General features: G+C 34.5%; 1 long non-coding RNA gene across 1 annotated transcript; it reads left to right on the top strand.

Moving 5' to 3' along the window:
• The first annotated feature begins 57 nt into the window (after positions 1-57).
• Positions 58-27,024, top strand: LOC136828752 (uncharacterized). The gene is made up of 3 exons (XR_010850210.1): positions 58-896; positions 21,459-21,605; positions 26,379-27,024. It is a non-coding gene; the product is annotated as an uncharacterized lncRNA (long non-coding RNA).
• The last annotated feature ends 72 nt before the right edge of the window (positions 27,025-27,096 follow it).

The following is a 27,096-nucleotide window of genomic DNA, read 5'->3' as shown; positions in this document are numbered from 1 at the left end:
GTGCCACTGGAATCGGGTGGCTCAGTGTGACGGCACCTATGGTAAGGATAAGACGTGCGCTCCTCTGGTACCACCAACCTCTCTCGACCTCCCGGAAAGAGAGTATTGTCAGTTATCAAAACAAGCACTGTTAGTCTTGACACTTTGAGAAATACGGCTCGGTAAATGTAAACTTTCCCTGGAAAATTTACTCGAAGATACTTACAGGTACTGATTTTTTGTCAATTAAACGTATATGCGATTTAGGTTACTATTATTATTCCGCATGGTCGTCATTATATGAGACTAAGAGAGAATAACGCTTACTCACTTTCATTCATTACTTTGATTCAACTCTAATGGCACTCATTGTGAATGGCACAAGTGGATAGTTTTTAAAAACAACATCGAGTTTTTCATGAGAGGAAAAACAGATTGAACAAATTTTATGGCAACAATGAAGTTGCTCACTCTCTTGTTTGTATCTAAAGCTGGTCATTCCATGCACCTGTCCTGGCTCATCTTCAGTTTTTGGACAATGACCAAACCAGCAGACTGCGAGAGCTTCGCGAGGACGCCCACCATTTCCACCAAATACGGACAACTTCGAGGGTTTTACCGTGACGTCACAGACCTCAACATACGCACCGCTGCATACCTGGGAATACCTTACGCTACCCCACCAGTGGGGGCTAATCGCTTCAGTCCCACTCGCGCCCTTTCCCAGTGGGTGGGAATTCATGATGCCACCCATTTTGGGCCATCTTGTCCCCAGAGACTTGAGGACTTGGCCAACGAAACGAGCGCTCGGTCACGGATGTCGAAGGGCCGCTTTGAACGTCTTCGGCAGTATCTGCCTGCCCTCAGGCATCAGGACGAAGACTGTCTTTACCTCAATCTCTATATCCCACATGAAGGTAAGGTAGCAAATTTAAGAGATTGTCTTAAACATTGGAAGTTAAGAATTCACACTGAAACTGTGCATGTTATACAATTCAATAACAAACTGTAAAACAAAGTTTTCAAAGCAAAGCAGCACTGACGATTATCGGTGTACTGATTGAGTCAATGAATTCTGTGATTTTAAGGAACGGGGTACAAGTTATCAAAAATGTTCTCTGTCTGTCTGCCTGTTTGTCATATTAAACAAACTCATCCTTCGGTGGTTTTCAGACAAACACAGAGTTGTCCATCAACATCCTGTTGACCCAGCTGTGTATGATGCTTCTTTTATTTTGGTCATACACACATACACACACACACACACACACATACACACACACAAGGTCTATAAGAACAACGCGCCTCTTCATGGTGAATTATAGAAAGGTAAAATTTGTTCAGTATAACTTCAACTGAAGAAATATCTTGTAACAAAACTTATTAGAAACAAGACAAATAACACACGGATATATATATATATATATATATATATATATATATATATATATATATATATATATATATATATATATATATATATATATATATATATAAGTTTTCCTCTTAGCCTACTGCACACTAGGGGTAAAAATAAAAGCTCAACTGGCAAACAACCTCATTGCAAATGATTTTCTGAAAACTACGGCAGGCTCTAATCTCCTGGCGCCACCCTCTCTCAAGGTGAAAATGCTCACGATATATATATATATATATATATATATATATATATATATATATATATATATATATATATATATATATATATATATATATATATATATATATATATAAAACGTATTCATATATAAATATATGTATATATAAATTTATAAATATACATATATATATATATATATATATATATATATATATATATATATATATATATATATATATATATATATATATATATATATATGTGTGTGTGTGTGTGTGTGTGTGTGTGTTTGGGTACGTGTTTGTGAAGGGCAGTTTCTCTCTTAATCTGAGACCGAGGTACAATGCAGTGGTGACTTTACAATTTTATATACGTTATTATTTCAAAGGCAAGTTTTTTTCTGGGTAGTTAAACATGTCACTGTAGTACTTTGCACTTAATGCTGCCGACTCTTGTGGTATTATAAAATTACTATAACATTCTCAACGCGTCTGAATGCATAAACTGTGGAAGTTCGCCTTTATATCTATCAAGAAATGCGAAGCTTTAATAATCCTCTATGATAATAATAATAATAATAATAATAATAATAATAATAATAATAATAATAATAATAATAATAATAATAATAATATCATAAAAGCGCACGTATAGACTTCACGCAAGTGTTCACTGTTCTGTGGTAGGGAATATAGCCTTGAGCCCCAAGTTCTCTAATACAATGGGCTAACTTCTGTAACCCGTGTCAATATTAAATTTACAGTGTGGAGTGTACTCTGTGGAATTTCCCTGTGCCTGCCAGATGGTAAACTATCGTGTGGTGAAGTCTGGTTATTGGGAGACTGAATTTGTACAACAAGAGACGCGCTTGCTGATGTTACGGATGATTATTAAGCATAGAAAAGGATCTCACTATGAATAATGTTCGTTCGTTGGATGAGAAGGTTTATCGTTTATATTCTCCGTCATGAGTGTACAGTACATATATTGCAGCAATATTGCTCCGTGAACGAAATCTCCAAGGATAGTTGATGTGTGAGCAATACGTCTTGTGTTGCATGACCCCAACCTCACTTCCGAACAGATGGATTTGCTTAAACGTTGGTCAGTCCCTCTTTATCCTTCAGTGACTCCGTACTGATTTTTCAGCAAGACTTTTAGGGATGAAGCTGCCAGCCCCAAGTTTTCCTCTACCCTGGCTACGACCGACCACACTCGACTAACTATCATGTAGCCTATATAATTCAATGCTTCAGTCAACAAGGACAGTATGGATTCTTCAGGAAGCGGAGGGAGTTGTTTCTTCCTGTGGGATCGATCTCAGGTCTTCCGCTGGGAAATTGAGATCTGTAACACTGAGGTACACGTGCGAAATCTCTCTCTCTCTCTCTCTCTCTCTCTCTCTCTCTCTCTCTCTCTCTCTCTCTCTATATATATATATATATATATATATATATATATATATATATATATATATTTGGTCTTAATTGATTTCATTACTTTTCGCTGATATGGCTATTGTAGCCAGAAACGATATTTTTGCATCCAGCAACGGGATATGAAGTACTAAATTAATTGTTTCACTATATGATGATTTCATTAATTTTCAAAGAAAAGTCGATCAATTAATTTGCGGACTGAATTCATTTCCGTCAACATTTGTTGTATGACGATGTTTCTGACTGAGGAAACGGTCATGCAAATGAGTCTCTGACTTTTTGAATGTTGTACTTTCGCTTATATTGACAGGGAAAAATCTAAACTTTCTGGTACTTACATCAAACAATGAAGTGAAATGACAGCATGTGTTACTTTTTATTACTTACGCATAAACGAAGACACTTAACTTTTGTAACTCTGCAAACAGAGAAGTAGCAGCTGTGGTGTGGTCATCTACTAATAGTAGAGCTAAGATTGTCTATACCTCATGTCCGTCCTTCAAAACTTTTATAGTATTTGGAGATTTTACGTTGTTATTCGTCTGATCCATCCTTATATATTCTAAAGGCGAACAAAGAGAGCGCTAATTTTTTTTATAAACTAATGAACCAGATGAGATCTAGTCAAGTGTAAATCTATCATCATTTTTGCCTTAATATAAAATAACCCTACCTGCTGCATTTTCCACCAAGCGCTAGAACCGTTCTTGCAACGCAAACAAGCGTTAATCATCATACATTTTTATGCTTCGTTGTCTCGAATATATTTTCAAACACAGCAGTGGAAATTGAAGCTTGTTGACGACGCTCTTACGGGCGAATAGGAAACCAGATATTTCCCTTTGATCCCTTCCCACAAAATGTGAAAAGTTTTAATGATTTTTCTCCTTAAGAAAACTGATAGTCTCAGGAAGGAGAATATCGGCGTGGCTCCCCAACAACGGGACTTTAAAAATCTTTTCGGAAGTATATCGCTCTGTGTCGGTCTACATTCCATCCAGCTGATAAAGGAAGTATCTTTTTTTTAAATAATAATTTTGAAACGGTGATAATTAACTTTATTTTCCTACTAATTTTAGAAAATTTTAAGCAAAGTCAAAAATGATCAACAACCGAAAATTTGGGATCCTTTAAACCGTAGTGCCCATTGAAAAAGACCAAATACAGAGGAAAGAAGCCGCTTTGATAACTGTTATGTACACTTTTATTTACAGACATCATTCCTTGCTTTGTAATAAAATGATGGTTTTTTTTTTTCTTCCTTTCATGTCGTTTTTTTTTTTTGGAAGAGATCAGTGAAAATTTCCTCACCAAAAATTTTGTCATGCGGTAAATATACTTGACTACTTAATGGTGAAAAGGAAAAAAATCTGTTTCTACTGGTGACGCAAAAGCAGAAAACTTATTCATTGCAAAGGCTGAGTTATTATGAGACTTTCAAGTGGACAGAATTTACTTTAAAATTTTTTATACAACAATCTCTCTCCAAGTACCAGTGCACAGATTGTTTAGAAAATCAGCAAGTTCCCTGCTGATTTTTCAACAATGTAGACCTATATTTAAATAAAATAAAATAAACAAATAAATAAATAAATAAATGAAATGAAGCTTTTGCTTATATGGATCTTCCTCTAGTGTGCGAAAAGGTTAAATCATGACCTATTCTGTTCGCAACTGTCGAAGAGGATAGGCTTCTTATATTCGTCACTAGATCTAACATACAGAAGCTGGTGCTAGCGCTTGGTTCATTCTGACTACTGTATGGCACCTTTACTTTATCATATACATACAATTCATGTCCCTGTTGGATCCGAAAAAGCGGAACACTTAATTACTGCTATTTGAAGATCTGGTGGCTTTTGCGAAAGGTAAACTGTTTCAACTGAATCTCCAAACCATAAGGATAGAACTGGAACTAGCTGAGATCAAGGCTTACAACATGGAAAGATGGTAAATATAAAGACAACTTTGTCTTGTTTGACTACAGCATTTGGCGGAAAATTCGTGTGACATGGATACGAAGAAAGCTCACTTTAAAAAGCTGCTGTTTGTCTGCAATGATATTCTTCCAGTTGCTGAAATTCCAAGGGCTTTCGATTTCTGCGTAACTGAGCAACATATAAGTGTGACAGTAGGCCTACGACCTGTTGGTGTATACAGAATCACAGAATAAATGCAAAAAGAGTTGCATGACTTAGAAGTTGAATATGAACGCATTCTCCATGGGAAGTCATACCATCCCAAAAGAAAAGTTATTTACGAATCGATGCTTTGGCCGGGTCTTATAACAGGCAACCTCCGTTTCCCCTCATTTATGCTGTAGTTTAATGGACTCAGACTTTCTAGTGAAACATGGGCAGCAAAGTTTCGGACAACTTTCAGAATGTCTACCCTAAATGCGTTGAAAGTGGGTATATATCAAATTTAAGGGCAGTTTATGGATCTTTAATGCCTGTAAGTGTCCCTTGGGCTTTGTACTAAAATGGGTGAAGCTGGTTGCCAAATGCTTTTTCGTCTTTATGAGAGAATAGACATGGGATGTTTTTTTTTTTTAACTTAATAAAGGTTAACTATAGCAAAAGAGACTTGAGTGTAGTTATGTTATTCGAAGGACGACTTAGAGGGGGAACCCAAACCCATTTCTCCCTGCGAAACGGGGGATTACGCGGCAGTTGAGAGCTGAGATGCCCAACGAATATCAGAAAAAAACCATCCAAGGCTTTTTTTTTTGTATTAATGTAGGTTGCCTTCCGCACTGATAATTTTCTAGTTATAGCGGTTCGATCTATATTAAGAAGACGAAGTGAACCACGCCATGACAACTGAAAATTCTCAAAGGAAAGAAAATGGAGGAGGTTATACTGGACAAGTTAGAGGGGAAAGAAGAAGAGAAACGCAAAGGAAGGGGAATGAGACAGAGAAAAGAAATGAAGAGGCTGTCTAGGTGACAAACACTCCCTGATTGCAATCACCGAAATTCCTGAGTAGACAAAAGAGTGGAAATGAGTGTATTGGAAAGTGATTTCCATTCTCCGATCAAAGACTCCAGGAACAAATGCATTTTATTCTGTGGAAAAAGTACTTCGTTCACTTTCATATAAGCTTCAGTCTTTCTAGATATTTATTTCCCCTGAAATTACTTAGTATTACTGATCGTGGTTTTTGGGCGTTATTCATCATATAAGTATTTCCAAACGCGTCCTTCCGCATAGTCATATAGAATCTGCATGTATTCATTTTCTAACTAATTTCTACCAAGGAAAGAATAAAAATATGCCATCCATTATTCAATATGGAGCCAGTTTTCTCTGAGATTCTTACGTTTCTGTAAAGGTTCATTGTGTATGTATGTATACATATATATATATATATATATATATATATATATATATATATATATATATATATATATATATATATATATATGTAATATATATATATATATATATATATATATATATATATATATATATATATATATATATATATATATATATATATGAAATACCTAATGAAAGAGACAGGTTGATGAAAAAATGAAGAAGGAAAAACAAAGCCTTTCACAAGACGAACTGAAAACGGGAAAATAACAAAACCAAATGATCTGAGGATCGATAGTCTGAAACACGAGTTAGTAAAAACAGCCTCCCCGCCGACTGACCATGAGAATATAATCTTTGTCCTCTTTAGTGTGCTCAAGGTCACCAAATTGGTCCTTGATACAATATACTGTAGGGCCAATGTAACAAATAAAAAGTCAAAAAATTTGTTAGTCTTTACGTTGTTACTTTGGAAATTGGTCGAACAACGAGATTAATATCTCAATTTGCCGACATATTCACTTCGAAAATACATATATTACTTTACAGGAAATTAAGTAAAAATGTCAGAAGTACGAAAGCTGCGAGCAGGGAAAAGATTAGGTAAGGAAGCAAGTAGCATTCATACCATATAACCTCTGTAGATAAAAGAATCCTCACAAATAATACACAGCTTTCTAGCAGACATGAGAATATATATATATATATATATATATATATATATATATATATATATATATATATATATATATATATATATATATATATATATATATATATATATAAATGGGGCACCTCATCTGGCTGCTGAGAGTGGGGATAACGCGTCGTTCGTATAATCTACTAATGGGCCATCTTACCTCTTTTTGTCTAAATTACAAGGAAAAGTAACGCATAATGTGTCTGGATATAACAAAAATCATAATAATCAGCGATTAAATATCTTATGTTCTACGTTTCTACGTAACAGCTTATGCTGAATGATATCCAGGAATGAAAAGCAGCGATGAATAACTCTGGCAAATCAATAACTTAGATCACAATCCAAGCAATTTAGTTTGGACACGAAATAACGAAAGAAACTGTATCAATCAAACTGTCATGTAAAAGAGTGTGATTAGCACAGATTTTCAATATTGTTCCGAATGACTGTCTACTTGCTTTAAAGGAACCACCAGTTCAGATAACGGAATCAGGCAATTAAACTTAGCTGTTACGACTCTGGATACGATTTAACTGCCTGACCTGAATTGCTCTGGGTGCTCTACAGGGCTTTATCACTGGAGTATGAAGCACTATTCTACAAAATTATATATATATATATATATATATATATATATATATATATATATATATATATGTATGTATGTATGTATATGTATATATGTATGTATATGTATATATATATATATATATATATATATATATATATATATATATATATACACACACATAAGAAGAACTGTTAATGAAAAGGTTGTGAAACTGAAAAATTAATTAATAAAAATGATGGTCAAAGTCAAAGGATAGCATATAAAGGAATTGGAGAGCTGGTTGGTAATGCTGGTAACCGTAGGGATACACCAGGCAGGGATATGGAAGGTAATTTATTGACCAAAAATGTTGAAATCAGAAATGAGAAGGGTAAAAGAGAAACGGATGCAGGTATACTCTGGGGAGAAAATGTGAAACTTTTTGACTTGGATTATGCTGATGGTATGGTTTTGATCTGTGAGGGACCAGAAAAGATGCGGAGCGTGTTGGATTGTCTAGTGAATGAAGGTCGAAAAGGTAAATTTGGTAATTAACAGTGGAAAAACTGAAATCATGAATATGAATATTGAAAATGCACAGGATTGTCTAATTGAAGGCTTGTTTGTAAAGCAAGTGGATAAGTTTAAATATTTGGGTACTTATTTAGATAAGGATGGTACTCTGAGCACAGAATTTATGGAAAGATTAAAAAAGGCTCATCAGGCAATGGGAATGCTTAAAAATATTTGGAATAATAGCGATTTTTCTGTGCATACAAAAATCAAAATTTATAAGGTAATGGTTGGGAGTATTTTGATTTATGGGCATGAGTCATGGTACAGTACAGTGACTTCAAATAATAAATTCTTAGCATTTGAAAACAAAGCACTCAGAAGAATATTAGGAATTAATTGGAGGGATAGGATATCAAATAACAGAATTAGAGAAGTAACAGGGGTGCAGCCGGTCGATGAGTATGTTAGGTTCTCACGCTGGAAGTGGCTAGGCCGCGTGTATAGAAGACAGGGAACAGTACGAGATACACCGGGGTGGGTTGCCCTTGGTAGAAGAGGCAGAGGTAGGCCAAAGGAGACGTAGTTAAGGACAATGAGGCGGGAACCAGGAGACGAGTGCTGGGGAGATCTTGAGGAGTTAGCCCAGGACAGAATGTGGTGGCATGAGTTCATCGAGGCCCTATGCATCCCCGTGGGTGCCACAGGAAATGATTGATTGATAGATATATATATATATATATATATATATATATATATATATATATATATATATATATATATGTATTTATTTATATATAATATATATATATATTATTTCATTAGATGAAACCTATTACATGGAACAAGCACACAGGTACCACTGACTTGAAATTCAAGCTTCCAAAGAATGTTGGCTTCAACTTCCCACCGCAGACCCCGCACTGCAGCAGTAACTGATCATGATGCAGAGCCAGCTTTTTCATTGCCCTGGGGGAGGCGCGAACCCGCGACATCTAAGTGGCAAGCCACGACGCTAGCCACCATACTATCGGACAAGTTAAATATATATATATATACATACACACACACACACACACACACACACACACACACATATATATATATATATATATATATATATATATATATATATATATATATATATATATACATACATTCCTGTTGAAGTCATTGGCATTGCTCGCAGATATTATCTTTTTATCAAGACTTTCAGTCAATTCATACTTCTTTTTCTCTTGAAGGTCTTGATAAAAAGACTGTATCTGCGAACAATGCCACTGACTTCAAAAAAGAGAAAAATATGCCCAAATACCATATATATATATATATATATATATATATATATATATATATATATATATATATATATATATATATATATATATATATATATATATATATAAGCTTCTAATTTACTACTGGAATGCAGTAAATGAATCAAGTCGAACAGGTTAACAGGTTCTTCACAGTTATCGACCGGTTTTTGTAATTCCTATGGCCTAACGAGAATCAAGAGACCACACAAATGCGAACTCAGGGCTAAAGTCACAGCACCGAACAGACATGCTATCACTGACAGGGACTCAGAGATCCCCCTGAAAAATAGAGGGAGAAACCTCGTTCGACATCAGGTCCCTTAATTGGGAAATGAATAGAAGCGGAAAATGAGTCTCCTTAGGAAACTTAGACATATTGTCAGCTTATTAAAGGATGAAAATGGCTTTCTGGTGTCTCCTTTACCTGTTCTGCCTCGGCGGATTCTGAGGTCAGGCGAGTCAACCAAGGTCGCGTAAGACTCGAGTGAAGTTGTTATTTGTATCGTATTGAATCAATCGGATAAATAAAGAAACTCTGAGAAGAGCCGCGTTCTCACAACAATAAATAAACAAAAGTGATTTCTGAACTAAATCTCTTTTTTGCATCCGATGATTTAAATGATCAACTTCGGTCTTATCTGCCAAAATTACTTGACAGTTAACTATGTTGCATTTGTTGTGTAGGAGTCATTATTTATATATTTTTATCGCTAATGTTAAATATAAGCAGACTTTTATATGAAACAAGACTGTCAAAAAAACAGGAAATGGAAAGCCAAATGAAAACAACTACAGATAAAGAGAAATTAAAGAAAACATTTAAAATAAAGTATAGCAATAAAAACCAAAAAACCTAAGGCACTGTGGCACAGACTCTCATGCAGTAATGCAGACTCTCGTAAACTTGAGTATTGGCAGGAAAACCATTCCACACTTTTAGAGTATAGGTAATGGAAGACTTCGGGACTGAGAAGAGTGACATTGCATGTTCAAGAAATCGAGCAAAAAGCGCAAGATCTCGATGCGCAGGAGCAAATGCAAAAATGAAAGTTTTCTGCCGAAATAAAACTTTTGGAATGGCTAAATAACATAATAATCTTCAATATACTATGGATCTAAGTCACTTGTTGAATGCGACGAAATGTATAGTGACTACCTCGTGTTTGTTAAAATCGAAAGTCACGCGTATTTGTCCACTGACCTATGTGGTCTGTTATAAGATGACGTTTTCTTTGAACAGTAGCCACTTTTGTGCTGCTGGGAGTAATCTTGTTGGTGGTATATATATATATATATATATATATATATATATATATATATATATATATATATATATATATATATATATATATATACATACATATATACATATATACATATATATAGGTTGTACGTGTTTGTGTGTACATTGTTTATTTGGTTTTACACAAAATGCAGCAGTTTTCAAGTTAAAATTACTTTCAATGCTCTCTGCCGAAAATTGCTTTTAAAGTTTAAATCTTTTGTATAAATCACGCTGCGGTATTATAAATATATAATTTATAAAGTAGAGTCGCGTGACTTTAATGGTAAAGCCGTATGTCTTGTCTGCAAATTATATTAATAGCAATATATGGATAAACCGATCAACACAAAAATTACTTGTCTTTATAAATTTCAATGAAGGAATTGGTAAGCCCGTTACAAAGTTTTTGATAATTCATTGGTAGCAATCGGGAACCATAAACTATGGAGTGGAAAATTGAGATATTCTTTACTTTGATGCCTTCCTTAAAAGTTTCGGTAAGTTATTGGAATCCGAAGTTTGCGAGAATACTCCGAACTTTATGATTCCGCTCAAGTAATTCCATATCAGGACCCATCTCTCAAAAGGCTGTGAAATTCCGTGGCGGAAGTTTGGGTAAGGATGAAAAATGTAATGGAAATGACAAAACACAACAAATTAAACAGATGAACTTTACGATATGTTTCTGATGTCACGTCGTTTTCGGCTATGCATGACTTGTGCTTGTAGTTAGAATAATTACATATGTAAAGCATACATAGCATAGTGTTTTTTAAAACGCGCTTTTAGCACCAGAAGTCATTCCGTAAAATATTCCCAATGAAAATCAAGATTAACTACAGAAATGCAGTTGCGTAATGAACATATTAATCTACACATTTCACTTTCTTGTTTCGCATTTATTGGTTTTAAAAGGTAACATTTCGGTTCCCCTTTTGGATTTAGTCTATAGATCACATGCCCACTGATACAGAGCGTCGCTAGAATTTATTAGGTTGCCCTCTGATGCATGACCAGCCATCAAAGGAAATTTCATGGAAAATACCAATATTATTTCATTTTGCAAAGAGACCGTGAATGACGAATAATTAGCCATCAAGTGACTAGGTTTTGGAATACTGAGCGGAAAATTATTTTTAGCATTTTGACAACATCTGATCTTATGAAATATATAATGGGGACATTCGTCTTTTTTATCATGTTACATCGTTTCCGAGCTACTGAACGCAATACGTGGTTCTTCACTTATTTCTCTTACCTAATAATGCTATAATAAGCAAATATAAAGGTAAATAAATAACACATCCTAGGCAACATTATCCTTAGAATGAAAATGGCCACATAGTCACAAAATGAAACGACAAAATATTCTTGTCAAAATCTATACAAAAAAAAAAAACATGTACCTTGGTTAAAAAGAAATAACGATGGGCTCTTTTTCAAACTTATCTGATATATAGTTTCATTTTATGTATTCGTTCCCCTTTGCTATGAGACAACACGTTATGAATTTTTAAAACCACCGAAAACCACTCTTAGTGCCTAAAAACCCACAGTAAGAGTCAGCAATCATATACCTTACGAGTTATCATGGAACTAAACTCCACTTGAAAACAGACAAAAAATTTTTTAGTATTGTTCTTAGGACCGCATAAAGAAAATTTGCCTAAAAAAATCTCTCAGCATAAACAACGTAACACGAATATTCTAGACTTAAAATCAATTATTTCCTCATGGTTTAAAGACCTCACCTCATCGTAGCTATGAGGTAAATTTATTTTGACAGGTTTTGCAGGAACTTTCGTCAATTCAAAAATAAAATTTTTCATTTTTCAGAGATTGCTTTCGAAACTCCGCAATTCACTAGCTCTCGATCGTTCCAACTCTCAAAATTGAGCTAATAGAAAAAACCAGCAATTACCCACAGAAACTTCCTAACTACTCCGCTGGGGAGAAAAATTCGGCCTTTAATTTCAGCGCTTGTTTACGACTGGCAAAATATGAATTCTGCTTAAAACTTCCTCGGCTGCCAGAGGTCGCGAATTTCAGCCACTAAATCATCAATAATTGCTTTGCATTACTTTTCATGAACCCTCCACTTGGCATGTGTGGCGAAATAGAAATCCTTCTAACCGACATTAATCTTATTATTTTAGTCTTGAGATGTGTCGTCATCAAGTAACTGAATAAACAGAAATAAACCATCACATAGATACCTGAATTGGATTTGTTTTACAATGATTATTTCATACACTAAAAGTGTAACCTTAGTCTTCCAGATCTTTATGTCTGATTATTTTGTTCCCAATTCACCTACTGGGCCATATATATATATATATATATATATATATATATATATATATATATATATATATATATATATATATATATATATATATATATATATATATATATATATATATATATATATATATATATATTTATATATATATATATATATATATATATATATATATATATATAATATTGATGCTGATTTTGTTTATCTATCACCTGTAAACTAAAAGAAAAACATTTATCAGATTTAAAAGAGGACTTTAATAGTTGAATGATACCAGATATATTCTGAGACGGAAAGTTAAAAAAAAAAAATAAAAAAAAAATATGGACGGAGGGATATTGTGCAATAATGTCAATCGGTCTAAGGTAAGTACAGTTTGTCCTTCGCTGGAATTCACAAGCCATCGATAATGCCACTCGCGCTCTTAATCAGGTTACCAGTGATTCAATCTTCATTCATAATGCCAATCAAGACTATTATGTCAGAGTCAGCATCAGGAATTTTATTATATACTTCTGTTCCCCTGGTCATCTTTCTCTCTGGCTTCGCGACTTTTTCTGAGTATTTTATCTTGCTTCTAAAATCTTTCTCTCGTGTATCTGTTCCCACATTGATTACTTTGAAGTTTCGTGGTGATCTTTTTGGAGTGTGTGTCTGTTCCTAAGGAGGGAAAAGAAATTATCCTATTTTACGATCACAGGTTACAGGTATGTACGTTCCGTTTTCATCTCCCGGATGTGTGTGTGTGTGTGTGTGTGTGTGTGTGTGTGTGTGTGTGTGTGTGTGTGTGTGTGTGTGTGTGTGTGTGTCAGAGAGAGAGAGAGAGAGAGAGAGAGAGAGAGAGAGAGAGAGAGAGAGAGAGAGAAAGAGAAATAAAATTTGTATTTTACCGTACATAATTCTCTCTCTCTCTCAACTCGGGCATAAAATAGTAACATTTTAACTGACACAAAGTTCTCTCTCTCTCTCTCTCTCTCTCTCTCTCTCTCTCTCTCTCTCTCTCTCTCTCTCTCTCTCTGGCTTACCTGTATCACAAAAGTTTCAGATCAATTATCATTCTTCTGTTACGATCTCCAGGGGTTGAGTTTGTATGACGGGAATATCTCTCCCTGGTATGGAAAATACTTGATTCCGTAAAGAGAATGATAAACGTAAGAGATCTTAAATCGGTTTTGATCTAAAAGGAATTACGCTCCAGAGAGATGTAGTTGTGAATTACGCGAGAGAGGAAAATTCAGAAAAGGTAAAGAATATGAAACAAAATGATGGTAAAAAGGTGCACTAGTTAATCGCAGAAATGCAACACTCCTGCCCCTTGAAAATCAGGCACTCTTAACGCCAATGAAATCTCCGCAACAACGAAATTAGGGCGGACTAATGAATTTTAAGATCTTGATAAACATCGGAACTTGAAAGGCAATTTATTTTTTTAGTATTCATCAGGTGTTTAAAGCAAAGTGTAAACCACAATATTGCATTGGTAGTTTACTCAATTTAACATGATCTGTTAGGAATTGGGATAAATATAGCAACGCCAACAACGAAACTTTTATTTTCAATTCTGGGAGAAGCGAAAATGCAGCATTTTACCTGACAATGTGAAAAGACGATATACAAAAACTGCTGTACTAAAAAATGCAATCAATTTTCGTCTTTTTACATTGTCAGGTAAAACGCGACATTTTCGCTTCTCCCGGAATTGAAAATAAAAGCTACAAACAGAAATAGCTCAACGTGCAGTCTATCACAGAAAATCCATGCTTTTCGAATAAACGTGCCCGTAATATAGCATCTAAATCCAGGTGAATTTGGATGAGAGAGAGAGAGAGAGAGAGAGAGAGAGAGAGAGAGAGAGAGAGAGAGAGAGAGAGAGAGAGAGAGAGAGAGAGAGCTCTCAGCCAACACAGGAAATCCATCTACAAGCGACACGTGGCCTGGAAACTGACATTATTCTTTAAATAACGGAAAATGAACGAATCTTACGGAACGCTTTCTTTACGGAACGCTAAGAAATATAGAAATGAGATGGACTAAAGGTGTTTGACATTTAAAATGTAAATTTATAACAAAGCCAGCAATGGGAAAGTGACTTAAATATAGACATTTATAAAAGACAGTTTCATGTTCCCTCCCTGGAGGATTTCGAACAAAGATATTTTATACCTCCGTGACGTAAATGTATTTTTACATTATTTTCTTATAATCTCGATCAACTAATTTGTAATATGCGGTGAGAGGAGAGTATTATTAAAATGCAATTTCCTAATTCCGTTTCTTTCTCTGGACGAAGAAATGACCAGGCTAATTATAAAAGCCTCTTGTGGCATTACAAAATGATATTAGAGGTTTTTTTGTTCCTTTTATCTTTTAAAGGGATCCCTGTTTCAGTGGATTGTATATAAATATATATGTATATATATATATATATATATATATATATATATATATATATATATATATATATATATATATGTACATGTATATATATATATATATATATATATATATATATATATATATATATTTATATATATACATATACATATATATATAATATTGCATTTTTTGCGATATTTTGATAGCAACTGTAAGAAAATGACAAGAACTGTGGAAATTCATATCGACTTCAATGATGCTTTTCCCTGCAGTGGGTGTTGTTCAATTGAATTACTCCCGCCCACACACACTCGCCTTTTGTGCTCAAACACAATAGTATGATAAAAATCTACATCTATTCATCTTGAATCAGTACTACAATGCCTACAATCGACACGAATTAACTCTGAAAGATATTTCGTTCAGTATACCATAAAAATTCTTTTAAGCTTCTTTTCTTTAGCCAACATGAAATGAATACACACATGCGAATTCTGACTGGAATATCGAAAATTAATAACATGAGAGTTTTTTATTATCATTATTACTTGAACTCTCCAAAGGATTTAAACCAACAGTCGACTGATTAATTGGCTGATGAATTTTAATACGTGATATCAAATATCATCAACGCGAAAAGAAACCGTTTTTAAAAGCAAGTGTATTTGGGTTATATGCACGATAAATTTGATTGCATATATTAAATCTATTTGATATTTCGAAGCTTAAGTTAATTACGATTATTTTTGTATGCTAACAGTTGACTGATTAATTGGCTGATGAATTTTAATAAGTAACATCAAGTATTATCATCTAAACTTACACTACAAAAAAGAAAAATTCCATTTTCGGGAACCTGAAATGATCTGATTATTTGTTACTTCGGAATCAACCGACCTTAATCACTTCGGTGAACCCACAAACCACCAATAATAACATAAGTCCCTGGAGTTTTATTACACGTATCATCTCGACGGAAAGTTTTACGTTGAAAGTAAACCTCAAGGGCTATAGATTACTCTTCCCGCAAAGCTGCTTTCACTCCCAGCTACTCGGGAAGTCAAGTGGAAAAGAAGCTTCGTCTTGAAGCTCCTTGTTAACTAATGGTCTTTTATTCCAAGTCTCAGCACCTGCCGAAATCTGCATCTTTTTGCTCAAGACGAAAGGTTAATCTATTAAGACTTTATTTATTTCATTATTATTATTATTATTATTATTATTATTATTATTATTATTATTATTATTATAAACAGTAGTAATAAATAAGGACCCTTTCCTTCAATTAACTTAACGATTTGACAGCAGAGATGGATTTCTACCATCCATCACTTTGACTTCCATAGAATTACTAAAATTATGAACGAAGGGAAACCCTCTACTGTTCAGTGAAGTATGGTAATTTCTTCATATTCAAGTTAACCTTTTAAACTCCCTGTGCTTTCAATTAAGCCATTTGAGAAAGTGTCATCATTTCTGGACATTTGGAACATACCAAACGATGGAAATCTCTGAAGATCTGAGGATCTTATTGGACCGAATACTAAAGGTGAGGATTACCAAAGGCTGAGGCCGTGATTAACTTGAGTGATAAAGGTAATCCTCACAGATTTTCGGATGACTGACCGATCATTTCTGACATAAATTTCAAATTCATGACAATCACATCAAAAACTATCAGAACACACCTGTTTCACAATCAAAATTGCTTATTTCTTATTCCAGAAGCACTAAATGTTTACATCAAGTTATAGGAAACAGAAAGTTTCGTTGCTCTTTCCTACGTCATTCAATTACCGAAAACTGATGCTGTAGAAAACAACACACATTTTCTTTATCAGCCTTTCCTTCCTATTGCTGCCTTTTCCTATCCATCCTCTCTCCTTTCCTCTTAATGCCACAGTTCAAGCGTCGAAATCCCACGAGAGGCACTGAAACAGTTATATCAGAAATGGTGTCATACCAGGATGTAGGAAAAGTTCCCGTCGAATTCTGGACGAAAGTGGTCTCTCCTCCTCCTCTTCCTCGTCAGCCAATTTACTAAAGTGGATTAGTCTCTCTCGTTTCCCTCCCTTGAGTTTCAGGGAAGAAGGTAGTGAAAGCTTATAATATGATCGTACCCCGAGTGAGTTTCAAGCTATTAGACCTTTCTTGGATACTGAAGTCTTACAGGGTCCTTAAATAGAAGCAGAAAGGGATTAATTTTCATGACCTTCTCTACGTTGACACTTCTCTCTTTCTTGATTGATGCGTGATCTTTTGTTTTTGACGAATTTAGTATAAAACACGCTCATCTTCAAATACTAGATAAATGAGAAACGATGTTAATTCTAAACCCCTCTCCTCAAAATTTTTACCACATGCTGGTCAATGATTCTCAGGCTTAGAAGAACCATAACTATTAAAGCTACATGTTTGCACAACAATAATGTTATTAATTTTGTTTACTAGCTACAACATTAAAGATCGCAAGTTTAGTTACTTTCTTCTCTTTGAAAGGACAGTCATCAAGAACGTTATTCCTAAACTAAGTGTAAATTCCATACGATATTACTTGGATAACGTATCGCATTTACATTATTCCTAATAACACTAATAAGCCTTTCCGTCCATTCTCACAACTCTGAATGTCTATACGCGAACCATTATGTGAAAATATTATAAGATATTTCGTTCCTGGAACAGATTTTAGATCTGCTATGTTTGGGATACCCAATTTTATTAGTATTTTTTTTTTTTTTGCATCTTGCAACCATTTTTCAACCAGCGAGATTTGTCAATATAGATTGCCTTGACATGTAATTTATCTCCCTGTTCTCTCAGGATTTGTTTTCAAATTACTGGGATTTCTTTCACGTACACCAACCATGGGACCGGAGAAGTAAAATATAACGAAAAACTAACTTTTCTTTCGTTATATCATAGATGAAAAAAAACAAAAGAAATTACCAGCAATATCCAAATTCTGTACATTAGTAGTGTGATGAGAATAAGTGAATAATTTAATTTTCAACTTTCACAATTATCTCTTGATACTGACGGAAATTACCAATGAACCCGAATATGTCAGTCACCATAAATCTGCCTTGAAACTAATGAAACACGATGCATAAAGTAATGCCGCAATATCCGGTAGAACACTATTTTATGACTGAAATCTAAAGCCAACATGAAGTTTGCCTTTTGTCGTTGCGATGTTCTGTTAAACAGAATAATAAAAAGCGTTCAGCTGTACATTTTTATAATAAACAACGAACTCTTATATCAACAACACTTGAATGGGACATTCTTCATTTTCAAGACATTTCTTGTACTAGAAACAAGTGAACTATAAACGCTTCAGTTTCGTAAGTGAGTTTTTGAAACGCCTCGGACACTCAGATGCCCAGAATTTAAATCCTGAACACCAACATCCATATAAAAGTAAAAAGGAACAAAATGTTTTCCTTTCGCATATGCTTTTTTTTTCTACGGATATCAGCCGATTTCTCAAAAATATAAACTATTTTCCTTTCACCAATAGAATAGAATTTCAGACTATTATGTGCAATATAATCAATATAATCAAGAAAATTTTCAGAGAGAGAGAGAGAGAGAGAGAGAGAGAGAGAGAGAGAGAGAGAGAGAGAGAGAGAGAGAGAGAGAGAGAGATTGAATTCCATGATGTGCCCTCGTGAAAAAAAAATAAATTCATAACGTGAAAGCTTCGTATTCGAGTGCTTTTGTGGACCTAATTTAGTCTTCAAAAGTAAACTGCAATTCCACAAAGAATAGAGAGAACAACAGTCCCATCCCTTTTTTAATATTCTTAATGTCTTCTTCCCCACCGCCTACTCTTGATCCTTTTGTCAAGAGATGTACTTTGTTATTCTACCTTTCCTGACTTTGATGTACTGCCCAAAGGGGGACGGTGTGCAATGTCTCATGGAGTAGTTTCCCCCGGGGAGTTGCATAGCTAATGTTGCATTTTTCTCAGTCGACCTCAGAAGTCCTTTGGTGTACTCTGTGTAAGTTTCCGGATATATAAAAAAAAACATAAAATGGACAAATTAAAAAAAAATAAAATGGGTGAACCCTAACGATGAATAATTAAACACGCTTTTATAACTTTCACGGTAACTTTCATAGCAATTCATGAAAACGACTGAAGAAAACGATAAAAGTCAAAAGTCACTTGAATTTTATGACAAAAAATAGCTAACGATGTCAATAAAATTCACGACGATGGACAATAACAGACTTTCAAAACTCTCAAGCTCCAACTCTTCGCTTTGTCCATGATGAAAACATCGAAAGGAAATCTAAAGAACCGTCTCCCATGACAATAGTTAATGAGACATTTCCAATATCCGAGCAGCTTTTGTCAATAAATGTAGTTCTTATGTTTTCATGTACAGAGGTCAGAGAGAAGGACATCGAATTCTCCATTTCTAGGATAAACCTGTGGGAAACTAGGAAAAGGAGAAGATGGGAATCAAATTGAGAACACAAATTTTGTAGCAAAGTGCATTGAAATAAAAAACTGGAAAATTGTGATGATAACAAAGGGTGGACGATATTTAGGGTTGACAGCGTGGATGGAAAGGAAAGAACGTGTAAGTACTTTAATGTAAGAAAATATTAATCATTAATCTTTGCCTCTGAAAATTCATGCGTACACTTCGTATGTTTTTTGTTTGTTATTTATTCATAAATAGCTAACAATAGCTTTGTTTTTTCAAAATATTATTTTCACTCTTTACAGAAAATATTATACATGCTCTTTAAAAGGTCTTCGTTGTGTTCAATTCTGACGAACTTCTCAGTCGCTTTACAATTATCCTTTTCTTAGAGAAAAGATTTTCTGTACGTAACGTGTAGTCGTTCAGCTATTCACAGAACATATAATGGTACGCAACATTTATAGTTTCAGCGAGATGAATCAAGATTTTCATTCAACGCTAGAAAGACTCTCTCTCTCTCTCTCTCTCTCTCTCTCTCTCTCTCTCTCTCTCTCTCTCTCTCTCTGGCGATAAAAGCTTTTCCGTAATGTTTTTGTGAAATGATCCGAAGACGTGCCACTTGGAATATGGATTCGAAATGGGACTCTGAAACTCACAATTTGTATTTCTTTTGTTCGTCTGATATTATTCCGTTGACTTTTCCAAAAGTAAAATTTATTTCTTTTACATTTTTCGCAACTTTCCTTTCAAGTGAAATGAAAAATATTAACATTATGAATTTCAGAAGAGCTTCAGATATGAAATATGAGCTAAATGTGACATTATCTCGATTTTGCGACCGTCCTGACACACATATAATTGTTTAGGGTGATCCAGATAGGAATACTGAATACATATAGATTCGGTTTATTTCCAAAACTTGGAGGACACAGAGGCTCTTAGTTGTGAATGGACGAAAAATCTAAGATATGGAGCCGAAGTTTTTAATGGATTGTCTTATAAATATGTCAGGGATTCGTGACAAGCGGTAATGTTGTCTGGCTAAGTTGAGATTTGTTATAAAGCCTGAAAATTGTTTTTCCCGCTGTACTGTCATCTGTTGGAAACAAGTTTGGAAACTCATATCCTTTCCGAAGGCGCTTATATTACCATTGAAATAGCATCCTATCAGCTTGGTAGTCCACAAACTTGGCATTTCCCTAAAATTGACAGTCGTCCAACTTGTGGTACACACACACACACACACACTATATATATATATATATATATATATATATATATATATATATATATATATATATATATATATATATATATATATATATATATATATATATATACATACGCACACACATACACATATATATATATATATATATATATATACACACACACAAACCCAAGTAAAATAAAAGGTATTGAAAACACTTGGCACACAGTCTGCCGTACCAAATTTTGATTTTTTTCTCAATGAACGTTTATCCTGATATCACGTGAATCCCTGAGATTAGTAAGAGGCATGAATTCCTGAATTTGAGAATATATCAAATTATTTATACCCTCATAATATCGTCTAAACAACTTAAAGGCAAGAAAAAAAACCATTTTATGACCGAGTTCTTGCATCTTGCAGAGGCATCGACGATGGCTTATCCAGTGGTGGTGTTCATCCACGGGGAATCGTACGAGTGGGGATCGTCTAGCCTTTACGACGGGTCGGTCCTGGCTGCCCTTGGAAAGGTCATCGTGGTTACCCTTAATTATCGCCTTGGAATCCTTGGTAAGACGGCTGGTTAAATGTGATTAATCTCTCTCTCTCTCTCTCTCTCTCAGTCTGTATAACTCTCTCTCTCTCTCTCTCTCCCTCCGTCTGTCTCTGTCTGTATGACTCTCTCTCTCTCTCTCTCTCTCTCTCTCTCTTCATAATAATTCAGTATTTCTCACCGCCACAAAAAAGTTCTTTCTGTAGCCAATGTGCCCTTAGTATGAATTTTTATTAGTCAGTATAAGAAAAATTCTTGACTTGAGATTAAGTCAATCTTAAGCAATTTATTGTTTTATTTTTGAGTATTATTCATATAAATCTCCCGCACTGCGAGGTGTAACTTTCCTTCATATGAATATGGAAAGATGCAAGAAAAGTTTTGCAGTTTTCGCACTTTACACTCTGTGGATACAAGGAGCATTTAATATCGCTTTTAATGAGCAAAGTTATTTCCAAGGAAAGTTGGGAAAGTTGACATGTTTCGTTCGTTACTCATAGATACACACATGTACACACACTGTACATACACACTTATATACAGTATATATATATATATATATATATATATATATATATATATATATATATGAAATTTTTTATCACACCGTGATTTATATACAATCATGAAGCTACAAATGTCGTTTAATATCAAATTCACGCTACCTCGAGAGTATCTCCGATGGAGAATTATCACCGAAGGGGAATTTATATAAGTGATAAATGAACAGGTACCACTGGGACGCGAACCCTTGACATGGACCCATTCAACGACTCCAGTAGACGTTACCACCGCGCCATCAAGAGAGATAAATAATAAATCATTACCGAGTCTGCTGTACTGTTTTTTCCCGTCGTGAGCGGGGAAATTGTACTTAGCCTCGGCAATTTGATATTAAACGACATTTGTAGCTTCATGATTATATATATATATATATATATATATATATATATATATATATATATATATATATATATATATATATATATATATCTACCATTCTGCGAGGAACAGGATAGCCAGAAGACGTGGTAATATTGTAGACATTATTATTTCTCCAGTCATACAGAAGCACAGTCGAGCTTTCGGGAATGCGCGACTTTTCCCATCTATAGAAGGATATGAAATAAAATGACACTAAGAGAACTATACAGACTGACTAGACCTAAAAGTATTAAAACAGCTATAATTGACAACACTTTAAAATACATAATAAAGCAAGGTAAAAATATACGATGATAGTATACAAGGGGGAACATAAGAGCGAAAATTAAACATAAATCAAAATTGACACAAAAACAATGACTAAGTAAGAAGAAATTACAAACTAAACAGAAATCGTCAAATAAAGTCATTGAGCACACAGGCACAGAAAAAAAAATAATAACAATGATAATATAGTACAAAAAGTATCCTGGAAAACTTACTGTTCATATCTATAGTTGAAAGATATCTGGGCGAGTTTCGAGTCTGGGAATGGAAGAGGGTGAAGCGGTGTGGTTTTAAAAACTATGCAATATACAATAGGACTGAGGTAGTTTGGCTACTGAAGTGCTGGTGATCGTTGTTTAATAAGAAAGGACTCTAAAACAGAATGGAATAATTGTTTTTCGTTAGTCCAAGAATTTGAAAATGACACTATTTTATGTGATGATGGCAGGATATGGTATGGAGTCTGAAGCACTAGTTTATCTTTTGCTCATAAAGGTGAACCTGCACGATGGCTGACACCCTTATGGAAATCGATGCGAACTTTAAGTAGGCGCTTGATACATCTCACTTAGTCTCAAAATTACATTTAGGGTAAGTGAACTTCTAAACTATACAGGTAAGCATCAACTCCGGCAGGATGTCTTTAAAGCGAAACAGTCTTTCAACTGTTTGAGAGTTATTAACAGTAAATCTGAAATCGACATATGGATACTGATGGCGCAAGAGTGACAGTAATTTACATCTGATTAAGATAGAATTATCAGCGAATGGCAGAGAAACATATTATCATTTTGGGTAAAATGATATGGTGCAAACTACAGTTTTTGGCTTAAAAATATTGTCTAAAAATTCTTTAGTAATTTTATGAGTTGAGAAACAATTATGGCTACAACGTTACCGCGGCTTCTGGCAATCCAGTTCCTCCATAAATCGAAGTTTCTTTAAAACGAAAACATAACCAGTTATATCAATTCAAGTTCATAGCAGCCTGACATCTAATAAATCTCAACTTAATTCTTTCAACTGGCCGGAAATGCAAAATCATAATTATTTAAGTATGTCGTTTTATTTTTCAAAAACCAGTATAATGATCCGAACGTTTCTGAATTACGGATACTGAAGCATGGAAAGGGAGTATTTGTTCAAAATCTGTGTCAAGAAATACAATTCCCGCTAAAACCGTATTCCCACAGGTTGATTGGCTATCCAGAATTGATGAGAGAGAGAGAGAGAGAGAGAGAGAGAGAGAGAGAGAGAGAGAGAGAGAGAGAGAGAGAGAGAGAATCTCTCTAGTGTTTTCCTGCTTTTGGTAGCGTACGATTCGTATGTATCATCCAGTAACGCTACCGACGATTGATACAACTCTCAGTTTTTGCCTAACGCATCGGCGCATATCTGCTTTGTACACCTGATTTCGTGGAAAAATGTCGTCCTTCTAAGTCTTTCATTATCGTTGTTAGGTCGATTTCATTTTGATTCGAACGGCATTAAAAGGATTTTGCTCCTAGATATCTGACGTTTTCTTTGATGCTTAGAGCCCTCACTGTAGAACAGAGAGAGAGGGAGAGAGATAGTCTCTTTGAAATCCAAGCGTTGTAGTCTGATCAGAGCACAGCATATCACTGCCAAAGGCCTGCATGCGGCTCTGCGTTGTTGGAAGCTGACTCAAACTTCTGTTCTCCCGTGCTCTTTGTAACCCTTGGATCGCCGTCCACTGCTTTACACGAGATAAAAGAGCCATTTCCAGCATATTCTGCGCTCTCGCTTTTGCCAGAGACCTTGTTCTGTTTACTGACAATTCCCCGAAACAGGTGGAAAGACTAAACAGATATCTATTTATCCTCTTTTTGCTGAAAGTGTCGGAAGTGAACTACGCCAACTGTCCAGGCCTTTATTTTTCTATCTTATCTGCTTTTGCTTTTTTTTTTGTAAGCGTTTGTCCACAGCCGATTCTTCAAGTTTTATGTATCCTGTAAGTGGTTTATTATCTATTCGCTATGACCAATCACTTCCTCTCTTTTTCATGAATTACCTCCTTTACTCATCATATTTATCATCGTTTATAACGTGCAAACGTTGGTATGAAAGACGCTGAGAAGGCTTTTAATTTACATGGCCAGATTTCCTACAATAGTCTTATCTATAATTTTTATATATATATATATATATATATATATATATATATATATATTGATATATATATATATATATATATATATATATATATATATAATTTATATAGATATATACATAACACACACACACACACACACACACACATATATATATATATATATATATATATATATATATATATATATATATATATATATATATATATATATATATATATATGTAACACATAAACACACCTGAAAGAGGAATAGAATAACTTACATACCGAAATAATGTTAACAGTTAAATAAACCCCCTCCCTCCAAAAAAGGAACATATAAATAAATAAATGACATCAGAGAAATAAAACGGTCACCATGACAAAGCAGCATGGTCTTACGAAGGGCCGCTTAGGCGTCTCTTGATTTACGGCCTTAAACATACGCAACCAGAAAAAATACTGTTCCAAGCTTTTAAGATAAATAAAACCTGACTGAAAGAGATGAAGATGTGTGTATACTATGGGTGCTTAGCTCAAGGACTGCATGAACTAAAAGTGTTAGCCCCTGTTCCTTTCTGAAATACAGGTTATGGAATATGATCAACGACAGAATCTTCCAGCGATGGTCAGAACCATAACTGCCTGTCATATGAACTGGAAACTATCCTTCTAAATCCTTTGGATATAAAGTCCTAAACTGCTGTTGACATATACACAAGGCTATGACCTGACAACTGCAAAAGATAATGAAAGGTATACTATGGCACAGTGAGTATAACGATGTACTGTAATTCATAACTTCTAAAAGTTGATATTTAGGTGGAAAACGAACGAGATTTAAGGCTACTGGGGATAAGCATAACCAAACGAAGTGTGACGGAGCCCATAAGTTAAGAGGTCACTGACTATCATATATATATATATATATATATATATATATATATATATATATATATATATATATATATATATATATATATATATATATATATATATATATATATATATATATATATATATAAGTAGAATCTACTGGTCACTTTTACCAGATACATATGCAATAATAGCCACAATGCCCTCTTAACTTGTCACTACAAAGCCTTGAGATCCAAGTGCAAGAAATATGAATTATCTGTATTGTCCGGTAGTGGGAAACGATTATGGAACCCGGGTTCGTTTCCCACTACCGGACATCACAATTTCTTCATATTTCTTGCACTTGGATCTCAGGGCTCTGTAGTTGACAAACGTATCCAAAAAAGCGCAAACAATTCGATAAGTTAAGAGGGCATTGTAGCTATTAAAATTATACACACACACACACACACACACACACACACACACACACACATATATATATATATATATATATATATATATATATATATATATATATATATATATATATATATATATATATATATATATATATATATATATATATATATATCACAATTTTCAGGGTTCTTCAACGCAAATGTTGACCCGGTTGGGCGCGCAGCTGTGACCAATTTCGGTCTGATGGACCAACTAGCAGCTCTCCACTGGATCCAAGAAAACATCGTACACTTTGGAGGTGACCCAGGTCAAGTCACCGTCATGGGTCACGGGACAGGAGCGGCCTGCCTCAATTTCCTCATCGTATCGCCGACTGCAACAGGTCAGTGAATAGGTAAGTAAATGTTCTGCCAATGTGTGTGAATGATGTAGGAGTATGTTACGGATGCTGTTGTGTGTGTGTGTGTGTGTGTTTTTTTTTTTTTTGGATGTGGATGTGTTGTAGCCGCACGTTTGTTCAAATTATTTTTTCTTCTCCCCTTCTGCTTAAACCTTGGTCGGGGTCGCCGTTTTTAATGAGTCTTTTCAAAGTGTTCCTATTTTGTGCCATCCAATCGTCCATTCTTTTGTCTTCCATGTCTTCTCGAATGCATTAGCCTACTCCCAATCTTCTATTATGCCTCTTACTCTTTCGTGTCCCTTACGCTTTCATTTCCATAATCTCCCTTGCAACACGTCACTAATCATCTCCCTCTTTCATCATGTGCCCAATCCATCTCAATTTTGACTAGTGGGCTTTTTTTGACACAGCAGTGGCCCATTCTGCTCCCCTAATGTATTCATTTAATGTTTTTTAAATAATAATAATAATAATAATAATAATAATAATAATAATAATAATA

The sequence above is a fragment of the Macrobrachium rosenbergii genome, chromosome 43, assembly GCF_040412425.1.
Source record: "Macrobrachium rosenbergii isolate ZJJX-2024 chromosome 43, ASM4041242v1, whole genome shotgun sequence".
NCBI lineage: Eukaryota > Metazoa > Arthropoda > Malacostraca > Decapoda > Palaemonidae > Macrobrachium > Macrobrachium rosenbergii.
This window is presented reverse-complemented; position numbering and strand designations above follow the sequence as displayed.